This window comes from Melospiza melodia, chromosome 17, assembly GCF_035770615.1.
Source record: "Melospiza melodia melodia isolate bMelMel2 chromosome 17, bMelMel2.pri, whole genome shotgun sequence".
NCBI lineage: Eukaryota > Metazoa > Chordata > Aves > Passeriformes > Passerellidae > Melospiza > Melospiza melodia.
The window spans coordinates 3,192,501-3,212,753 of record NC_086210.1 but is presented as its reverse complement, the minus strand read 5'-3'; positions in this window follow the sequence as shown (position 1 = coordinate 3,212,753).

Here is a 20,253-nt window from a genome sequence, read left to right as displayed (position 1 = left end):
GCACCAGTAGCTTCATCTGCAACACAGATCCAGGGAAAGGACAGGGACAGAGAATTCAGCTGCAAGACTCAGAAAATTCTGCTCCCAGAGATCATTCATGCTCACACTGTCCCTTGTAGAAGGGTGACATCATTCCAGGCAGCCTGGACTGAGCAGGTGGTTTCTGAGGTGGGTTTGTTTATCAGGAAACCCACTCAGGCTTTTCCATTTGCTCTGGTTTGAAAACAAAACCAGAGACTCAAAGTTAGAAATACAATTTATTAGGAAAAAAATCATGCAATAATACAAAATAAAAAACACTGATAAAGTCAGAACATAACCTGTCACTCTGCTGGTCAGGGTGTTGGTAGCAGTCCAGTTGGAATGGTGGCTGCAGTCCTCCTGGAGTGGCAGATGTGGTTATGTTGGAGCAGCGATCCTGTAGTAGGGTGTCATGGTTTGGGCCTGGCCCAGAGCCAGTGCCCCCATGAGTATACCCTCTCCCTAGTGTCTGCTGTGAGATGTGACCAGGAATAAGCAAAGCAGGCTCCAGCTTAGAAATAAATAAAACTTTATTACCTAAACTACAAGAAAAGAAGGAAAAAAACTATAAGGGAAAAAATTGAAAACCTTACAAAAAACACTTTCCTCCTCCCCACCACCAAAATTTCCCAATCCGATACATTCCCCCAAATCACCAATTGCCCAGTCTGGCACCACCCTTTAGAATACTCAAACTTCAGTCCATGAAGAGGAGAGGAGTCCTTCTTGCACCATAGGCTTCCCCTGGAAACACGCTGAAACCTCGTGTGCTTCCATGTCACTCGGGACCACCCGGAAAGTCCTTTTGCCATTTGTGACATCTTCCTTCCATGCCCAGTGCTCTCACCACTGTGCATGGACCAGAGCTGCTTTTAGGGTTGTCTTTTAAGGATGCCTTTTCTCACTCCAAAAAGGCACAGTCTCTGCTTTGGGACATCTGTCCCCCCCATTTTTTTCCAACCCCCTGGGCCCGAGGGGTCCCCACAATGGACCCTCCTGGTTCTGAGGCACTGCCTCCCCCTAAGTGCAGTCTCTGTGTCACAGGAATAAAACTATGGCTACACAAGAAAAGTCCAGCCAAAAGGCCACTCCAATCATCTCTCTCTCCACTCAGCCAGTCTTCTCCACTTCCCCCAGGCCAAATCCTTGTTATCTCATCTCTTATCTCTCTTCTTATTCAGCTCTGAGGAGGATCAGCATTTTTGCAAGGTCCCAGTCATGAAAGAAAGGGGTTAAAAATTTCAGTCTCTGCCTGTCCCAGGTCTCCAGCACTCCCACACACGCTGCTGCTCCGGCCGGGCACCTCCTCGCTGCACTTCCTCCCCTTCCTTCTCCTCCTGGGCCAGCTGCTATCACATTCGTCGTCGCCGGCTCTCCCTCTCTCTCTCCTGGGGGGGGGATGGCTGCCCGATGTCTCTTGGGGCTCCTCCACCCTTCCATCCTCAAGGGCCTCCTCACCCCCATCTCTGTCCAGGCCCAGGCCTACCACATGGCTGCCACTCCCCCGCCCAGCAGCCACAGCTGGACGAGGTAGGGCGATCCAACCTGTTTCCCTCGAAGTCCCAAGAGAGCCTCCCAGGGCCGAAGCTCTGCTTTTAACCCCTGTGTGTTCTCAGAGGTGTGTCCAAACCCCACTGGATACACCAGGTGCCAATATCAAAATCCAAGCACCCATTGGTTTGACCACAGCATTTCAGAATTCCCACTTCTTTCTCGTCAAACCACCACATAGGGTGTAGCCAACCTCCGAAAATCCAGGGCAGCTGTTGCTCTGGGGAATCCAGTGGAAAGGCAGCTTGTTTTGTCCCAAACCCCAGATAATATCCAGGGGGGCATGCTTAGCTCTTCCCCCATGGGTGGAGCATCTCACAATGGGCTGATATCATTCTATGAGTCATGAGGTGGGTCCATTAAACAGAAATAGCTCCTGGAGGGCATTATCTCTGAGTCATGCAGAAAGGTATTGATGGGTTTATTAAGAGGAGATAAGGAATAAAACAATGCCCCTCCTGTTTCAACAGCTCTTGAGGATGGGAATAGAATACATCTTTATATTGTAACCTAGGACATCTCTCACCAATGGAAGGGTGAGACAGAATAACTTCATATTTGGTGTCATTTCATGCTCTGCTGGGAGTTTCCTGAGGGCTGGTAGTGCTGTTGGCTTCAAGAACAGTTTGGGTAATGGCTGTGGGACTGAGGGCTGGGTAAAAAACCAGAACAGTATTCTTCTATTTACAGTCTTTTGCTACATGTCCAGTTTTCCTGCAGTTATAACAGTTTCCACTGCCTTTATTACATTCTGTATTGTAGGGAAGCACGTTTGCTGCAACTGGCATTTAAACTGCACCCTGGCTGGTGGCCTTGGCTAGGCTGGAGTCACACTCTAAGATCGCCTGGCAAATGCAAGCATCAACCATCTGAGCAATGGTTGGCTCAGGGTCAAGGGGGAGGCTGTGAAGAACCTTTCTGCAGTCAATACTGGCATTACAGAAAGCTAATTTGCTAATAAGATAATCCTGGACCTTTTGATCAACTACCTGTTTTTCCAGGGCTTTCATAAGGTGCTTTATGAACTTGATATAGCTCTCATCTGAGCCCTGGTGAATGTAAGTGAAGTCAGTGTGGGGTGTAGAAGCATCAGGTGTTTGGAGGAGGGTAGACCATGCAGCACCTTTGAGATCTTCCAGTATTGACTGGGGGATGACTTCAGCCTGATACTGCAGTCTAGTATAGTCTCCTTCCCTGGTAATGTGGTCCATTGTGAGGTGTTGTCGCCCTTCTTCCTCAACATAACCTTTTGGTAACTCATGAACTTTATTTATCCAAACTCCTTTCCAGAAAATAAATTCATCAGATGACAATACAATTTGCATACACCATTTTACATTTTGTGGTACCATTGTGTGGGCAGTAAATGGAATGTCCAGCAAATTGTTAAAATAGGGAGAACCCCTCCCATAATCCTTGGCAGCTTTACTAAGTCCTTCATTTCCCTATGGAGGTAGGGAATCCAAGATTCAGGTCGCACCTGTGCATATAAGCAGGGGCCAAAACCTAAATGGGAATCTATTCCCTATGGATTCCCGTTTAGGTTTTGGCCCCAGCTTATACTGCACAGGTGCCACCTGAATCTTGGATACCACCTCCAAGTCCCCCTCCTTTGCAGCTTTTCTCCGCATCCTCTGCCAAGAATCCTTGGGCTCATCCTCACTCTCAGATAAGCTATCACTCTTTTCCTCTGTAGAGGAGGCAGGTCTGCTGGCAGAGGCGCAGGCCTTTGTGCCGACCGGCAATGCCTGGCGTTGAAGGCCTTTGGTAGCCAAAATGGCTTCCTTCTAGTTGGCCCCATGTCCGGTTCCAGTGATGTGGGAACTGGAAGAGGCTGGACTGGAGAAGGGGCCTGGAAGTGGAGAGGTGCAGCCCGCATTGGGGAGAACCTTTCTGATGATAGGGGAGGGACTAATGCGGCAGTGGAATTCAACATTAAGGTGAGACCCGAGACAGAGGAGGCACCTGGAGCGAAGGCGGGAAATGGGGATGAAGGTGGGAGGGAATCAAAAATGGCGGTCTCTCTAACAGGAGTATTGCCATCTTGTGATTTATAGGAAGGAGGATTAGAAGTAGGGAATGCAGGAATGTGGGTGAGGGAATATCTCAAGGCAGCATGGCCACTGCCACCCTGAGGAGAGGACAGAAAAGGAGGGGAGACGGCAGACAGCAGATGGCTTGTCTGTGCCGAAGGGCAGGCTCCATCTCCCATCCTGTTCTCAGGGAACCTGGGTTCGGGAACGTGAAGGGTGGGTTGAATAAACCAGGGCAAAGGGTTGGAACCATGCACTCATTAAATGATCCTATAAATTGAATGAAACAACGGATAAAATTTCTCAACTTTTAAAACCCCTTGTTTTTGTAAAATATAAAGCTTATCCCCAACAGCATCCCAAAACGATAACTGATAGAGCGAATCAACAGAGATATCAGGAAGCTCCTCAAATAACCATGAACAATACCTTTTAAACTCCCTTCAGAAAATTAACTCCCCTCTAAATTTAAAACTCTCCAAAACTTAACAAAAACATCCTTTTCAGCTTGGGAATGAGTATTTCCCATAGCTGCCCCCAGTGGAAGAGGGAATGCCTACCCACAGGAACAGAAAATCAGAAGCCCAAACCGCTGGGAGCTCTTTGCCACTCAGTCTCTCACTCTCAGTCTCACAGGCACAATCTCCAGCCAAAGTGGGGCTTATGGGGTTGTCAGAGAAGCAGGTCCCATAGATGTTGAGGGGATTATCAACTTCTTCTTTAGCGAGATTAGAAAAAACTGGAGTCTCACTTCAGTGTTGTGGCTGACCCGAAGGGGTACAGCTTCCAGTGACATCTGGCTGGCAGGATCACTGCTGGAGACGCTCACAGGGACCTTAAGGAATCTGGTTCCTCTTTGGGCGCCATGTGTAGCATCATGGCACTACTGAGGCCCTTGGAAAGTCCAGCACTCATAAGCCCAAACCTCACTGCTCCCTTAGAAAGCTGACAGAATGAGCAGGATGGGTTTTCATATGATCTCCAGCAAACTGGGTTTATTGGTACAGGAACAGGCTACACAGCTGAACAGGGTCCAGGGACGAAGACAGGGTGTAGGCGGAGGGATCAGGGTCTTATATGGGGTAGTGAGGGTGGAGCTGAGGGTCAGGGTCCAATGGATATGGGGGAAAATGGTGCAGAGGAGGGGTCAGAGCTGAGGTCAGCCAATAGGAAACAAGAGTGGAGAAATACAGCAAACTAGGGCAAATTGAGGGACAGAGAGAGAACATTCTAGGGCCAAAGAAACGTGGGCAATAGGAGTTGAACTAGGGTAATCAGGCCAATGGGCCAATGGGGTAACCTAACGTAACATTAATCAGCATGTGTCTGCAAAGGTCAATATGAGAAGAAAGCATCTCACCCTAACCTGAAAGCCTATTCCTCTTATCTAGAACCAGTCCTCCATGTCTGCCCAAGTGCAGCCACAGCAAATGTCCAACAGCAGCTCCATCAGCCACTTCCTCCTGCTGCCATTGGCAGCACGGGGCAGCTGCAGCTCCTGCACTTCTGCCTCTTGCTCGGCATCTCCCTGGCTGCCCTCCTGGGCAACGGTCTCATCATCAGCACTGTAGCCTGCGGCCACCACCTGCACACGCCCATGTTCTTCTTCCTGCTCAACCTGGCCCTCAGTGACCTGGGCTTCATCTGCACCACTGTCCCCAAAGCCATGCTCAATTCCCTCTGGGACACCAGCACCATCTCCTAGGTGTGCAGTCCAACTCATTTGTTTTATCTTTTTCATTTCAGCAGAGTTTTCCCTCCTGACCATCATGTGCTGTGACCACTACGTGTCCATCTGCAAACCCCTGCACTACGGGACCCTCCTGGGCAGCAGAGCTTGTGCCCACATGGCAGCAGCTGCCTGGGCCAGTGCCTTTCTCCATGCTCTCATGCACACAGCCAATACATTTTCCCTGCCCCTGTGGCAGGCCAATGCCCTGGACCAGTTCTTCTGTGAAATCCCCCAAATCCTCAAGGTCTACTGCTCACACTAAAACCACAGGGAACTTGGGCTCTAAACAAGGCACAAACTTGAAGTTTGTGCCTGTTTAGGACTTGGCTGGTTTGTGTTCATTGTTTTCTTCTATGTGCAGATCTTTAGGGCCGTGCTGAGGATCCCCTCTGAGCAGGGATGGCACAAAGCCTTTTCCACCTGCCTCCCTCACCTGCCCATGCTCTCCCTGTTCCTCAGCACTGTCATGATTGCTCACCTGAAGGCCCCCTTGATCTCCTCCCTATCCCTGGATCTGACCCTGTCAGTTTTGTACTCAGTGGGGCCTCCAGCCCTGAACCCCCTCATCTACAGCCTAAGAAACCAGGAGCTCAAGGCTGCAGTGTGGACACTGATGACTGGATGGTTTCTGGAACATTAAACTGCTGGCCAGTTTCTGCAAATCACTTGTAATAACCTTTGATACTTTTTGATAGTTTCATTTTGGAGGTTCTTTTTCTTTGTTTTAGTTTTTTCATATTGGCCACAAAGAAAAGCCACTCCTTGTGCCATTTCTCATTTTATTTCTCTCCACCTTCCCTGTGGCCACACACTGTGTCAATCAGGGGTTGCGTTGTCGGTGGCTTTAAGGGAAGTAAAGGATCTCCCAGCAAAGTTTTCACTGAAGCTCCCCCTTTTGTTGCCCTCTCTGGAGCTGCAGCGGCAATGTCTGTGTGCAGAGCTGGGGCAGATCAGTGCTGGCCCAGCAGCTGTGCCCAGCAGCAGCAGCATCACTTGGTGTTGCCAGTGCTGCTGCCGTGGCCCTGCCCTGCTGCCCTGGTGGCCCTGGTGTTGCTGCAGGGCCTGAGTGCTCTCGGGGCCGGGCGCAGCCCTGGGGTGGCAGTGCCGGGGCTGCAGCAGGGACAGGCCATGGGCACTGCTGGGGCAGCGCTGACGCCTCTGGCCAGGCCCTGGGGGCACCAAGCTCCTTGCCCAGGCTCTCTCAAGAACACGCCCAGGCCAATGCTCAGCACAGAAAAGCCCCGTGAGCAGCAGGGAAACCACTCAGCTTTGTCCTGGCCTCTGCAGTCAGCCAGAAAGTTTGTTCCCATCAGCTGGGACATTCCTGTCCCACTGCAGACGCTGTTGCTCAGAGCCAGGGCTGCCTGGCAGCCACCCCCAAACTGCCCTGAGCATTTCCTTTGTTTCACCTTTGCTTTCTTTACTCTTCCCTGGTACAAATTTCTTCCTATGGCCCACCCCTGTTCCCTTGCCTGCAAACAGCCCATCCCTGTTTGCCCTTTCCTCTCTGGCCCCACTCCCCATTGCAGTTCCTGACTTGGCCCCATGGGAACGTCCCTTGGGCAGCAGGATCATCCTACAAGTGCTGCAGGAATTGTCTGCAGGCTCCTGCAGTGCCTGGTGCTGCTCCCTTGCCAGAGGCACCCCAGGCCAGGGGGGCACATCTGGGCTGCTGTGTCTGGCTCTGGGGCTCCCTGTGCTGGGCAGTGAGGAGGAGCTGCAGAGGCTCTGCAGGACTCACAGGATGGGCTTTGGAGCTGGCAGGAGAAGCTGAGGCACCTGGGCTGCTGGAGCTTCTGAAGAGGAGAACCAGGGATCATCCTTCAACTGCTCCAAGGGTGCTTTCAGAGAATCACAGAATCAGCAAGGTTGGAAAAGACCTTGGAGATCATCAAGTCCAACCTGTGCCCTGACACTGCCTTGTCTCCCCTGAGCCTCCTCATCTCCAGGATAAACAGCCCCAGCTCTCTCAGCCACTCTTCACAGGACTTGTGTTCCAGACCCCTCCCCAGTCTTGTTACCCTTCTCTGGACATGCTCCAGCCCTTCCATGTCCTTCCTGATTTGGAGGACCCAGAACTACAAACAGCACTCGAGGTGCTGCCCAAGCAGTGCCGAGCACAGGGGAAGAATCCCTGCCCTGCTCCTGCTGGCCACACCATTCCTGATCCATAGGGGTGCCAAGGGTTGGATGAGAGAAATGCTGGGGATGGGGACAAAGTGATATTGTTTGTCAGCCTTGATTTTCATATCTGTTCAGACTGAATTTGAAGGTGCTGGCGGTCAGTATCAATTAGACATTGCTGATATCAATCTATAAACAGGAAACGAAAGCAGGTAAAACAATTCTGTCTTTTTTGAGGGTTCCCAGGATGAGGTGAGAGATGAGAATCTGACTCCATGTTCTCAGAAGGCTGATACATTATATTATATATTATATTATATTATATTATATTATATTATATTATATTATATTATATTATATTATATTATATTATATTATATTATATTATATTATATTATATTATATTATATTATATTATATTATATTATATTATATATTATTATATTATATTATATTATATTATATTATATTATATTATATTATATTATATTATATTATATATTATTATATTATATTATATTATATTATATTATATATTATTATATTATATTATATTATATTATATTATATTATATTATATTATATTATATTATATTATATTATATTATATTATATTACATTACATTACATTACATTATGCTGTACTAAAAGTATACTAAAGAATAAGAAAGGATACAGACAGAAGGCTTAACAAGAATGATAATGAAAATTCGTGACTGAATCCTCAGAGTCCGACAGAGCTGATGGTGATTGGTCATTAAGTAAAAACAATTCCCAGGAAACGAATCAAATATGCACATGTTGTTAAACAATCTCCAGACCACATTCCAAAGCAGCAAACGCAGGAGAAGCAATCAGATAATTATGTCTTTTCATTCTTTTCTGATGCTTCTCAGCTTCCCAGGGGAAGAAATTCTAACAAAGGGATTTTTCAGAAAATATGATAGTGGAATGTCTGCATTGTTTTCAAAATAGTATATTCACTTTGAATACATTTCTGAAATATTCCTAATTAACCACAGAAGAACTGAAAATTTAAGATATTTCCAGGGCCTTTTGAACAAATGCTTATGAGCCTTTTTCAGTGAATTCCTGAACTGTAGAGCTCAAGAAAGAAGAGGCCTCTGGAGTAATAAAATTCATCAGCAACATCCAAGAGGCTGACGATCCATCCCCATGACAGCAGCAATGAACAGAAATGGGCACAGCTTTGTGGCTGCCCCAGCTTTGGCATGGGCCCTGGGCCTGGAGCAGGAGCAGCTCTTGAGGGCCCCAAGGCCAGGGCTCTTGTGTTGCCCTGGGCAGATGGGATGGCAGCAGGGGCTGCAGAGCTCTCAGCACCTCAGCCCGAGGGGAGCAGGGCAGCCAGGGAGCCTCCATTGGCCTTGGCCAAGCACCTTCCCCCATGGTGGGGCTGCGTCCTGTGGCAGCTGCAGCTGCTGCTGTGCCCTTGCCAGGGGCTGAGGCCGTGGGGCAGTGCCCAGAGCAGCCTGGCCTGAGCAGAGCTGTGGGGCCAGAGCCAGCCGCGCTGGGCTGGGGAGAGGCCCTTGGTGCTGCCCAGAGCTCAGGGCAGCTGGCAGAATTTGCAGGGAGCTGGGCTGGGCTCCGAGAGCCTGGCCCAGAAACCATCAGTGTCCATCTCAGCCTGGCTGAGCGTGCAGGGGCCAAGAAGAGCAGCCAGGGTCTGCACATTCTCTGTGTGGGAGCTGAGCTTGTGAGCCCTTGAGCCTTCCCAAGTGCTGGGGCTGCACCTCCAGCTTTAGAGGAGATGGGACAGATGGGAGCAGACACAAATAATTCCTGCTGGATTTTTTATTGTGTTTGCTTATACAGGTGACCTGGATCCATTAACAGAGGAGGAGTTTTGTGCCAGATAACATTGGTAGAGTGGTAAGAATAATATTTTTTTAGCTGAAAATAATATTTCATGTATAATACACAATGAGAAAAAAAACCCACATATGATTAGAAGAGCATCTGAGTTTTTCAGAGGACCAGAGACTCATTGATGTTCCAACAGTCAAACCTGTTCAAATACTTTCCTCAGGGCTTCCACGAGATGAGAGGTGACCACCAGAGGCCAAGGCCAGCCAGAGCTCTCTGTCCTGGCAGGTTTTGTCTGGGAGAACCCTTGCATATAGGGAATTTTTCAGAGGGAGTGTCAATTTTAGCCGTGGGCACCTGGAAAGACGGAGGATTCTTTTTCATAGGAAGGAAAGCATGGAGCCCCAGTTCTCCAGGGGCTGATAAGAGGCAGCCCTCAACATTCCAAGATCAGCTGGACCTGTCACCTGGCTGGCCAAGCCAGCAAGATCTGTTCCATGTTCTCTTGGCTTCACAGTGATCTGCAGTGTCCCAATGTTCTCCTTGCTTCTGAAGTGTCACAATGGCCCCGTGCTTCCATGGGGCCTTGCAATGCCACAATGACCTCCATGGATCCACAGTGCCTCTCAGGATCACAGTGGCCCTTTGATTCCATGAGGCCCTGAAATGCAGCAATGGCCTCTTGGTTCCACAAAGCCCTGCTGCTTCACACTGGCCCCGTGGGACCATACAGTCCAACAGAGCCACAAAGATGTTGGTTCCATGAGGCCCCACGGTGTCACCAATGTCTCCACAGAAAGGAAAGCACAGAGCCCCCTGTGTTTGAGGGGCTGATGAACTGCAGTCACCAGAGGCCAAAGCCAGGCCTGTCTGTCTGTCCTGGCAAGTTTTTCCTGGAGCAATCCTTGGATATTTGAAGCTTTGAATGTTGAATCCCAATTTCAGCCCTTTTTGCCTGGAGGAGAAGGGCAGTTCTTTTCCATAGGAAGGAAAGAATGGAGCCCCTGTGTTTGGAAGGCAGATGAGAGCTGGCCCTAAGGAGGCCAAGGCCAGACAGACCGGTCTGTAATGGCAGCTTTTGTGTAGGAGCAATCTTTGGATATAGGACTTTTGGAGGTGGAATCCCAATTTTGGCCATGGGCACCTGGAGAAGAAGGATGGTTCTTTTCCATGGGAAGGAAAGGGCCAGTGTTTCAGGGCAGAACAGAGGTGACCACCAGAGGCCAAGGCCAGCTAGAGCAGTCTGTCCTGGCAGCTTTTGTCTGAGTGAAACCCTTGCATATAGGGAATTTTGGAGGAAAAGTACTCATTTTGGCCAGGGGTGCCTGTGCAGGAGGGAGGGCTCTTTTCCATAGGAAGGAAAGCACTGAGCCTTACAGTGTTTGAAGGCAGGTGAGAGACAGCTCTCAGGAAGTAAAGGTCAGGCAGACTTTTTGGTAATGGCAGCTTTATCTGGGAGCAATCCCTGGATGTTGAGAATTTTGAAGGGGAAATCCCATTTTGGCCATGGATGTTTGAATGAGATGGATAGTTCTTTTCTATCTGAAGGGAAGTCCAGAGCCCCAGTGTCTCAGGGGTCCAGGAGAAGAGACCCTCAACATACCAAGGGCAGTTGGACCAGTCAGGCCAAGCCAACCAGAGCTGTTACCCGTTCCCTTGGATCCATGGGGCCCTGCAGTGTCACAATGGTCCCTTGCTTCCATGAGGCCTTGCAGTGTCACTGGGGTCTCCTTGGTTCCATGGTGTCACAATGGACCCTTGGTTCCATGCGGACTCACAGTGTCAGAAGGGTGTCCTTGGTTCCATGAGGCCCTGCAGAGCCCCTTGATTCAGCAAGGCCTCCAAGTGTCATCATAGCCTCCAGGATTCCATGAGGCCCCACAATGTCACAATGGACCTTTGGTCCCATGGGGTCCCACACTGTTCCATGAATCCTTAGTTCCATGGGCCCTCTAGTGTCACAATGGACTCCTTGGTTCCATGATGCCACACAGTGTGACAACTGCCCCTTGGCCTGCCAACACTCCATAGTATCACAATGGTTCCTTGCTTCCATGAGGTCTTGTAGTGTCACAATGGCCCCTTGGTTCAATGATGCCTTCAGTGTCACAATGGTCTCCATGATTTCCTAAGGCCTTGCAGTGTCACAACAGGCCATTGGTTTCACTGAGCCCCACAGTGTCACTGTGGTCCCCTTGGCTCCACAAGGCTCTGGAGTGTCACAATGGCCCTTTGGTTTCACAAGGCCTCAAAGTGTAAAAATGGCCTCCATGATTTCATGAGGCCTTGCTGTGTCACAATGGACCTTTGGTTCCATGATGCCCCGGTGTGTCACAACGGCCTCCTTGGTTCTGTTGGACCCTTCATCCCATGGAGACCCATGGTGTTCACTGGAGTACCCTTGATTCCATGAGGCCCTGCCATGCTATAATGGCCCCTTGGTTCCAGTGGGTCCCAAAGTGTCAGCACAGTCTCCATTGTTCCATGAGGCCCCACAATGTCACTGTCATCCCCTTGATTCCACAGGGCCCCACAGTGGAACAATGGACTCTTGGTTCCATGAGGCTCCTGAGTCATAATGGTCTCCTTGGATCCACAGTGTCACAGTGGCCCCTTGGCTCTGTGTGGCCACGCTGTGTCACCATGGCTCATGGTTCCATGAGGCCACACTGTTTAACAACAGACCCTTAGTTCCACAAGGCCTTGCTGTGTCACAATGGACTTCTAGTTCCATGAGCTCTCACACTGCCAGCAGCATTCTCCTTGGTTCTGCAGTGTCAGCATGGCCCATTTGTTCCATGAGGTTCCATAGTAGAATACGGTCACCTTGGTTCCGTGAGGTTCTGAAATGTCACAATGGACGCATGGTTCCACCAGGCCTTGCTGTGTCAGAATGGACCCTTTTTTCCAAGAGGTTTCTCAGAGTCACAATGGTCTCCTTGGAGCTGCAGTATCACATTGGTTCAATGTGGCTCCAATGTGCCAGAATGGATTTTGGTTCCATGGAGTTCTGTTCTGCTGTATCACCATGGACCCTTTGTTCCATGAGTTTGCACTGTGTCACAGCTGAGTCCTTGGTTCTGTGAGGCCTCGCCAACACCAAATCTCAAAAATATCAGAATAAGACTCATTAACACTAATTTGCATGTTGCCTCCGCTTGAGGTGTGATGACCTGATTCAGGAACAGCACGGTGACAATCCCCCTGCTGCTTGGGCCACACAGACACCAATGTGATAGATGGCAAATGGTGGTTATTAATGGGTACACAGGGTTATATAATGGCGGTTAACGGTCAACAAAACGGGGGACTAAGGAACTTTAACAGTAAAGGGGAGGGGTTCTGTCTACCCATAACATCGCGAGATCTTCTGATCGGTCCCTAATCTCCCAGATTTGCCCCCCCCCCCTTTATGATTAATTAAAACCACAGAAAGTGTAAAGGTTATAAAAATACAAAGGCTATCAAACTGATACATGGCAAAACTGACAACTGGTAAAAAACAATACAAACTGGTAAAAAACAATACAACATGTCTGCAATTAACACGCTTCAAAGCAACTGTTGGTGATCAACAAATAAAATGTTAACTTTTTCTAACTGGTTTTTAACAAACAGTACTAACTTGTTTAAAATGCAAGGTCTAAAAATCAATGTGAGGAGTATCATAGCAACTGGGCCTAATAAGGAGGAAACAAGGGTGGTCAGCTATGGGGACTAGTCAAACTATGACTCAAACTATCTTTGCTGGGCTTTTCTCTCAGTCTTTCTCTGTGCTAGCCTTTCTTTCAGTTTGCCTATGGAGTCTCTTACGACTTCGGTATGGTCTGCGTAAAAACAACATTGTTCTTTCAAGGCAGCACACAGGCTTCTTTGTTGCATGAACAGGAGGTTCAGTTCTTGTCTGTTCTGCAGGATGGTCACAAGCTTTTTGCAGCTCTTGTTGTGTTGGTACTTTTGTAGAGGCTTTTCTTTGTTGATGTTTGGGATGTAGAATGCAACTGGAGGAGCATCATCTGGATGGAGGAGGAAGCTGAAGAAACAGTTTTTGAGATCAATGATCACAAGTGGCTAATCATTGAGAGTGAAGGAAGTCTTTGCTGAAGCAGTTCTATGTCCTCAATGACTTCATTGATCTTCTTGAGGTTGTGCAGCAGTCTCTATGAGCCTGAAGTTTTCTTCTGAATGCCGAACACTGGAGAATTCTATGGACGTGGTCTCTAGAGGGAAAGTCTTGCTGATCAAACACTAGCATGACTTGTTCTGCTGCATGTGGTGGCAAAGCGGTAGCTTTGGCTCCTGGGGTGTTCTCTGGAACAGTCAGTAGTGGTTGAAGAGCTTTGGCTAAGTCTGTCAGCTCTTCATTCTGATTTGCTGAAACAATCGAAGGATAAATGACAAGTCTAAGGATGCTGCTTCTGTCTTTACTAATTATTAAAAAGTCTTGTCTTTTGGGCAAAGTTCTAGTGACACTAGTAGGTATCACTGCGTGGCTCTCATCTATGAAGCAACGTAAAGTCTACAATCTTCTGTGGGTGAAGCACAAGGGTTGGAATCTCTGTGCAGTCAGCATCTGTGCTTCTTCTTTTTTTTTTTTTTTTTTTTGCTTGTGGAATGGTCTGCATTTTCTTGCCCATGCTTCTTGTCAGCATTCTCATGCACTCGATCAAGTTTCACATTATTTACTGAGGTCTACCTGGAATTTTGCACCTGCTAAAACACAAACAAATCCATGTCCCCACAGGGACTGGAGGATTATCTCAAAATCTTGGAGGTGAAGAATGGGTCCTGATGTGAAAATAAAACATTGATCTGTTCTGTTTCAGTCTCTATGCAATATTGCATAGGGAAATGTAAAATAACAACAATTAGCAATCAATCAGATAATACACATAACCAATAACACATCTGAAATCATACAATTATCAGTCACTACAACACTGAACTGTCATCCCAGAGTCTGCGACAGCTGATGAACCTTGAAACAACAGAGAACTGTAGAACTCATGTCCAGATTCATGTTTCTCAAAACTCCCTTTGAAATCAGGCTCAGCTATCATACATGGTCAAATTGCCAAGCCAAAAGGACTTGAATACTTTTTCTTGCAGAAAACATCTGGGCTGATTCTCAATCATTCCATTCAAGTAGAGCTAGAACTTGGCAAGAGTTCAAACTCTAATTGATGGACATTACTTAATATATTTTAAAACAAGACTCTTAAAAACAGCAATTATTAATAGGAAACCTTACAATTAAAGATCAATCAAACTATTAAAGAATTGAATCCCTCCGAAACTTCTGTCAGGAGAGAAATTCTTCAAACACAGCAAACCTCTTGAATTCTCAGCTGAGGTACTGTATAATAACTGAAGAAATAATAAATGAAGAAAAACACGAAACTGGCAATCTGGATTTAAAAGAAACCTAAAAAACATGAGTAGTTAAGAAACAAAAAGACAAGATTCTGAAGAGACACATGTCTTGTAGATGATCACACAAAGAGATAGTGAAATACATGAAAGCTGGCTGTCAGGGTTGGCTGCGTGCCCACTGCCGCGGGACCGGAGCAGGGCTGGTACCTCGGGCACCCTCTGCACCTTGACCATGCCCCGTCTCTGCCTGTGCCATCACGGGAGTGCAGGCGTTCCCACTCTGACCACACTTCCCCTGTGCTCGTCTCGGCGCAGGCGCGGTCTTGGGAACATCCTCTCTGCCTGTAACCAACACCTGCGCTGTCCCAATCCCGATCTGGCTCCGTTCCCGCTTGGCGGTGTCCGTGCCGCGTCTGAGAACTGGGGAAAAACCCTCCCCTCTTTCCTGCCGGCGTGTGCGGTGTCCTGCAAACCCCCTCTGTTCCCGCCGACCACATCCACGTCCCCCCACCCCGGGGTTCGCCACCCTGCGGCACGGAAGGCGGAGGCTCCGCCCAGGCTCTCAGACTCTGAGTTAATGACGGTGCCTTGCGCCTCCAAATTAAACGGTGGTGCCTCGCGCTTTCTCCAACAGCCCGTCCCAAAATGACTGCGCCTGGTCTTTTCCGTCAGCCGGCGCGCCTGGGCTTGGGAGCCGCAAAGAGCGTCCCTGCGGCTGTGAATCCCTGCACTCAGCAAAATCACAATCACCCACAGTCTGCGTAGCCGCCCCAGCACCCAGCCAGGGCACCACAGGCAAACAGTCCTGCGCGGCTTTCCACGTTTCTTGCTCCTGCCGTGTTTTCCGTAGAGCCCGCACGACTCTCCCCCATAATTTGAGATTCCGCCCCGAGCCTGAGGATATGGCCTCCTCGGCTAGGGCGTTGGTACACCTATACCACATTTCTGTGTGGAGAATATCCACCGGCTGCCCAATAACCCCAATCCGCAATAGCCTTGATACTACGAGGGCAAAATCCCCTGGCTTGCAGTCAATACCCCACTGCCTGTGAACATGAAAAATGACCTTCGCAAGGGCCTCCATTCCTCTCGCTGGTCCGGGAGTATCCTCCCCGCCGAGCTGGGCCAGCTGCCGCGGCCGTTGTTCACCCAACCAGGCGATTCCCATCCCCCGGGCAATGTCCCAGGTTTTGGCACCACTTTGTTGCCTCCGCTTGAGGCGTGACGACCTGATTCGGGAATGGCACAGTGACAATGCCCCTGCCACTCAGGCCACGTACTCGCAGACACCAATGTGGTGGACAGCAAATGGCATTTATTAACAGTTACACAGGGTTATATATAACGGGGGTTAACGGCCAACAAAATGGGGGGCTAAGTAACTTTAACAGTAAAGGGGAGGGGTTCTGTCTACCCGTAACATCACGAGATCTTCTGATCGGTCCCTAATCTCCCACATTTGCAGTTTAAGAGGGCATCATTTATTCAGGCCTGAGGTCTAGCAAGGGATAACTCCTCACATTATGTGAACATGTAATTCTCCCAATGTCACTAAATGTGTATTAGAATTTATCCATTACCGTAAAACCCACCCCAAGTTCCCAGATTTAGTCCTTTTTTCTATCACTGCATTCTTGAGCCAGATGTCTTCTTGTCTTCCAACCATTCCTGCTGGGAAGGCAGCCCCTGCATGCCTTGTTCCTGTGCTAAAAGCTCACAGGCACAGTAAAAATGAATTAACCCTTTTGATAATGAGCCAAAGGCTTTGTGTGGGCAGGCAGAGGGAGGCAGGAGGCAGAGCTGTCAGCAAAGGAAGGGCCCAGCCAGGTGGGGCAGCCGGGGGATGCCGACAGCCTGCAGGGACAGAGGCACAGGGCAGGGACTCCGTGGGACAGCTTGGGCTGCACAGGGCACAGGGATGGGCAGCAGCTGCAAGACAGCCCTGCCAGAGCCAACTTGGGCAGCACTTTGGCCATGGCTGCTGGCCCTGGGGCCAGGAGGGGACAAGTGACCCTTGCAGGCCTGGGGCCTCATTGTCTCCTTGTCCCTGCTCAGCAGCCTGGCAGACGCCACCACATCATCCTGCCCCTGGCATTGCACATCCCCGCATGCCAGTGCCCATCCCGGGAAGAGCCCTGAGCAAGGAGGGAGGGACAGGATCTGCCTGGCCAGGGGCTGGGGCTCAGGCCTTGGCCCTTTGCATTCCTCAAACACATCCAGCTTTGCTCAGCACCAGAGACACCTTTCCCTTGCTTGTCCCCACGTGTCATCACTGCCTCCAATGTTCTGCTCTGCCTGGAGAACTTCCTCAGTTGTGTCCCTCAGTGGGACCCATTAAAACTTGTAGAAACTTTGGAGTTTAAATTTAATTTTTAGTTCCTGAGAAGTTCTTTGAACACTCTCTGGGACCGAGTCTTATGTAAACAGCAGCAAAGCCCTGAGAGGGTCATTAAAGTCCTTGTGCTGTGTCTGTGCTGCTGAGCTGGGCTGGGCTTCTGCCACAGGAGCTCTTGGAAACCAAGAAGAACACAAAAAGTCATTTCTCCTGATGAGCAGCTTTTCTCTCAGTCCAGCAGGGCTGAGGGCACTGCTTGCAGGTACCTGAGAGCAGTGAAGCAGAGAGAGACTTAAAGGAACTGGAAGGACAATTTTAAGCTCATTCATGGAGAAATCTTCCCAGTTTTTGACACAGTCAGTTTCTGGCTGCAGGGATCTCCTAAAGCTGGAGATGGCAGAACTGATGTGACTGTAAGGATGGCTCTGCTGCCCTTTCTGCTTTGGGGGAGGATGTGCTGCAGAGTGGGGTTGCCCTGGGCACCGTCAGAGGGACAGGGCAGGACAGCTCCTGCTGCCAGGGATGGCTGCATGGGGTGAAGCTGGGGCTGCAGTCAGGGCTGCCCAGGGCTTTCCTGCAGAGCAGCTCCTGCAGCCCTCAGGGCTCTTGGCCAGCCCAGGGCATGTGCCACCTGCCAGGGGCAGCTCTCAGCCTGCCTGGCAGCTCCCCATGGACGCTGCAGGTGAGCTGTGGGTGCATGGAGTGACTCCTGCCAGGGCAGGTCCTGCTGCTGTGAAGAGGGTGCTGTGTGGGCCAGGGCTGCTCAGAGCTCCAGCTCATGCCCAGCTCATTCCTGAGGGGACTTTTCATGGGGTCATTCAGGGCAGGGGTTTCCTGCTTGGGTCTCTGCTTTCCTGAATCTGTGCTCCCACTTTTCCCTGCTCAGCTTGGTGGCAATGGAAACTCAGCTGTGCAGGCCAGAGCAGGAGCTGAGGCTGTTCAGCCATCACACTGAGTTTTCCTGGGAACCTCAGCAAAAGCCTACACCTGCCCAGCCTCCAGATCCATGCAGCATCACCTTTCCCTGGTGCCCAGGCTGGGGGAGCTGTTCTTTAATCCCTGCAGGGCCGAGCAGCTGCAGGGCAGGGGTGGCCCAAGGGCTGAGCTGGGCTTTGGCAGCTCTGGCAGGGAAGGAGCCCGGGGCCACAGGAGCAGCTGGGGCTGGGGCAGCTCCAGCAGCAGAGCCGTGGGCAGAGAGGGAGGGAGGCAGTGCTGAGGGCAGCCCTGCTGCAGGGCAGATGTGGCACCTGCTGGGCCTGCCCTGCAGGGCAGACACTACCCTGAGCAGCACAGCTCTTGTGTCCCCTCGCAGCCAGCACAGCCCTCAGCCCGGGGGCTCAGGGCCCTCAGTCCCTCCTGGGCCAGCAGAGCAGCCCCAGAGATGAAGGGCATCTCTGCGGCCATGTGCCCATTCCCTGCTGACCAGGGCCTGAGGGCCACTGTCCTGCCCTGCTGCTGCCTGGCAGGGGCTGGGCAGGGCTGGCCAGGGAAAGGCTTTTCCTCAGGCCCAGCTCTCTCTCTCTCCTTGCCTTGCCCAGGTGCTGCTGGCATTGCTGAGGGGCTCTCTGCAATGGCAGTTCCAGCTGCAGGGCCAGGCCCAGCCCTTGGGCTCCTCCTGTGCAGGCTGAGCACAGCAATGGGGTGTCCCAGCTCCCTGTGCCCGGGGAGCTCTGGGCAGGGCAGCCTGGGACCCTGGCAATGAGCCCACTCTCCTCAAGCACTGCCATGGACAGGACCCTTGGTGTGTCCTCAGGATGCCATCCAAGCTGTCAGCTGCCTCCAGGGTACACTGGGGGACAGGAGTGTCCTTGGCCAGAGTGGGGCTGGGACTCTGAGAAAGGCTAAACCAGTTTGCTTTGCTGTGGGTCCCTCTGCTCTCAGTTGTGTCAGGCTGATTTCCAGGGGAACACAGGGACTGCCCTGGATTGCAGAAAAGGGCAGCTGGGGACCGACGGAGTGACAGAGCAGCTCCCCTAGCCCTTCACTGAGTTCCAGCCACTGCTCTTGCCTTGCACAGCTGTCTCTGCTCTCCCTGGGTGAAGCAGGAAACCCTCTCAAACTGCCTTTGGCCATCACCCTCCCTTAGTCCTGGGACAGGAGATGCTGCTGAGCTCCTCAGCCTCAGGAGCTGTTTGAGCTGATGGAATCTAACCCCAGGACTTGCCCCTGTCCCCATTCCATGATCCCACTGCTTCAGAGCAGAGCTGACCCCTTGGTGTCCATGGGCAGAGCCCCTGCTCATCACAGCAATGGGGCCAGATCCCAGCAAAATTCCAGGCACGGGGCTGAAGGAAGAGCTCTGAGAAAAGGAAAACTGGGGGGCACAGATCAACAGGGGCAGGGCTGGGAGAAAGGGCTTGCACAGAGTTCAGCAAAGTCTGCCCTGACTTGTCACTGTCTCCCCTTTGAACATCTCCCCATGACCCACTGTCTCTCAGCCGGTATCGGCATTAATTGTTGCAATAAAGGTGGCGTATTGAGATGGCCCCAGATTTGCCAGGCTCCACAACATTTGCCCTGTGCACCCGACCTTGTTGGGGTCATTATCATGCTGTCCATCCCTCCCAAAGAGTACCTCCAATACTGTTACTTCTCTCAGCTGTTGGATCCCATCCTCTAGTCTTCCAGCACATTCTATGGTGCTGCTCCTGCATTCTCTCCCTGTGAACAAACCTCTCTCTGACACTCATTAAAAGCCCTGGCTCCCTTACAAAAATCTGATTGATACCTGAGTCCTGGGTCAAGCGTCCCAAATCCTTGCCTCACCACCATCCAGCTGGACACCTGTACCCATAAGATCCCAGACCCAGAGTAACCAGGTTGTATAAGCCTCACGTCCCTGTCCGTACAATGTCTGTGTGCAGATTACAGAGACTTTTGTACATCAGGGACTCAGTGATGATCTCAACCATTGGCTCCCCTGTGAGTTGTGAGGGCCCTCCATTCTTATCCTTGTCTGGGTGCTCTGATTTCATCTTAGACCTCCTCGTTTCCACAGAGCAACTGCTGCTGGCTGTGACTGCCTCTGCAGTTCAGCTGGAACTTGGACAGTTGTAACATCTGTGGGTTCCGCTGCTGCACCATCAGACTCTCCCTCTTTGAGGCAGGGGGAGGTTTCCTCACCAGCTGGGGAAGTGTATTCCTTCAGCATCTGGCCCATCTCACACATCTCCTTCATCAGACCCCCCACCCAATCTGGGTGGTTCATTTCTGAGGTGGGCTGTGGGGCGTGGTCAGGCTCTGGGGTGTTGAGGATTTTT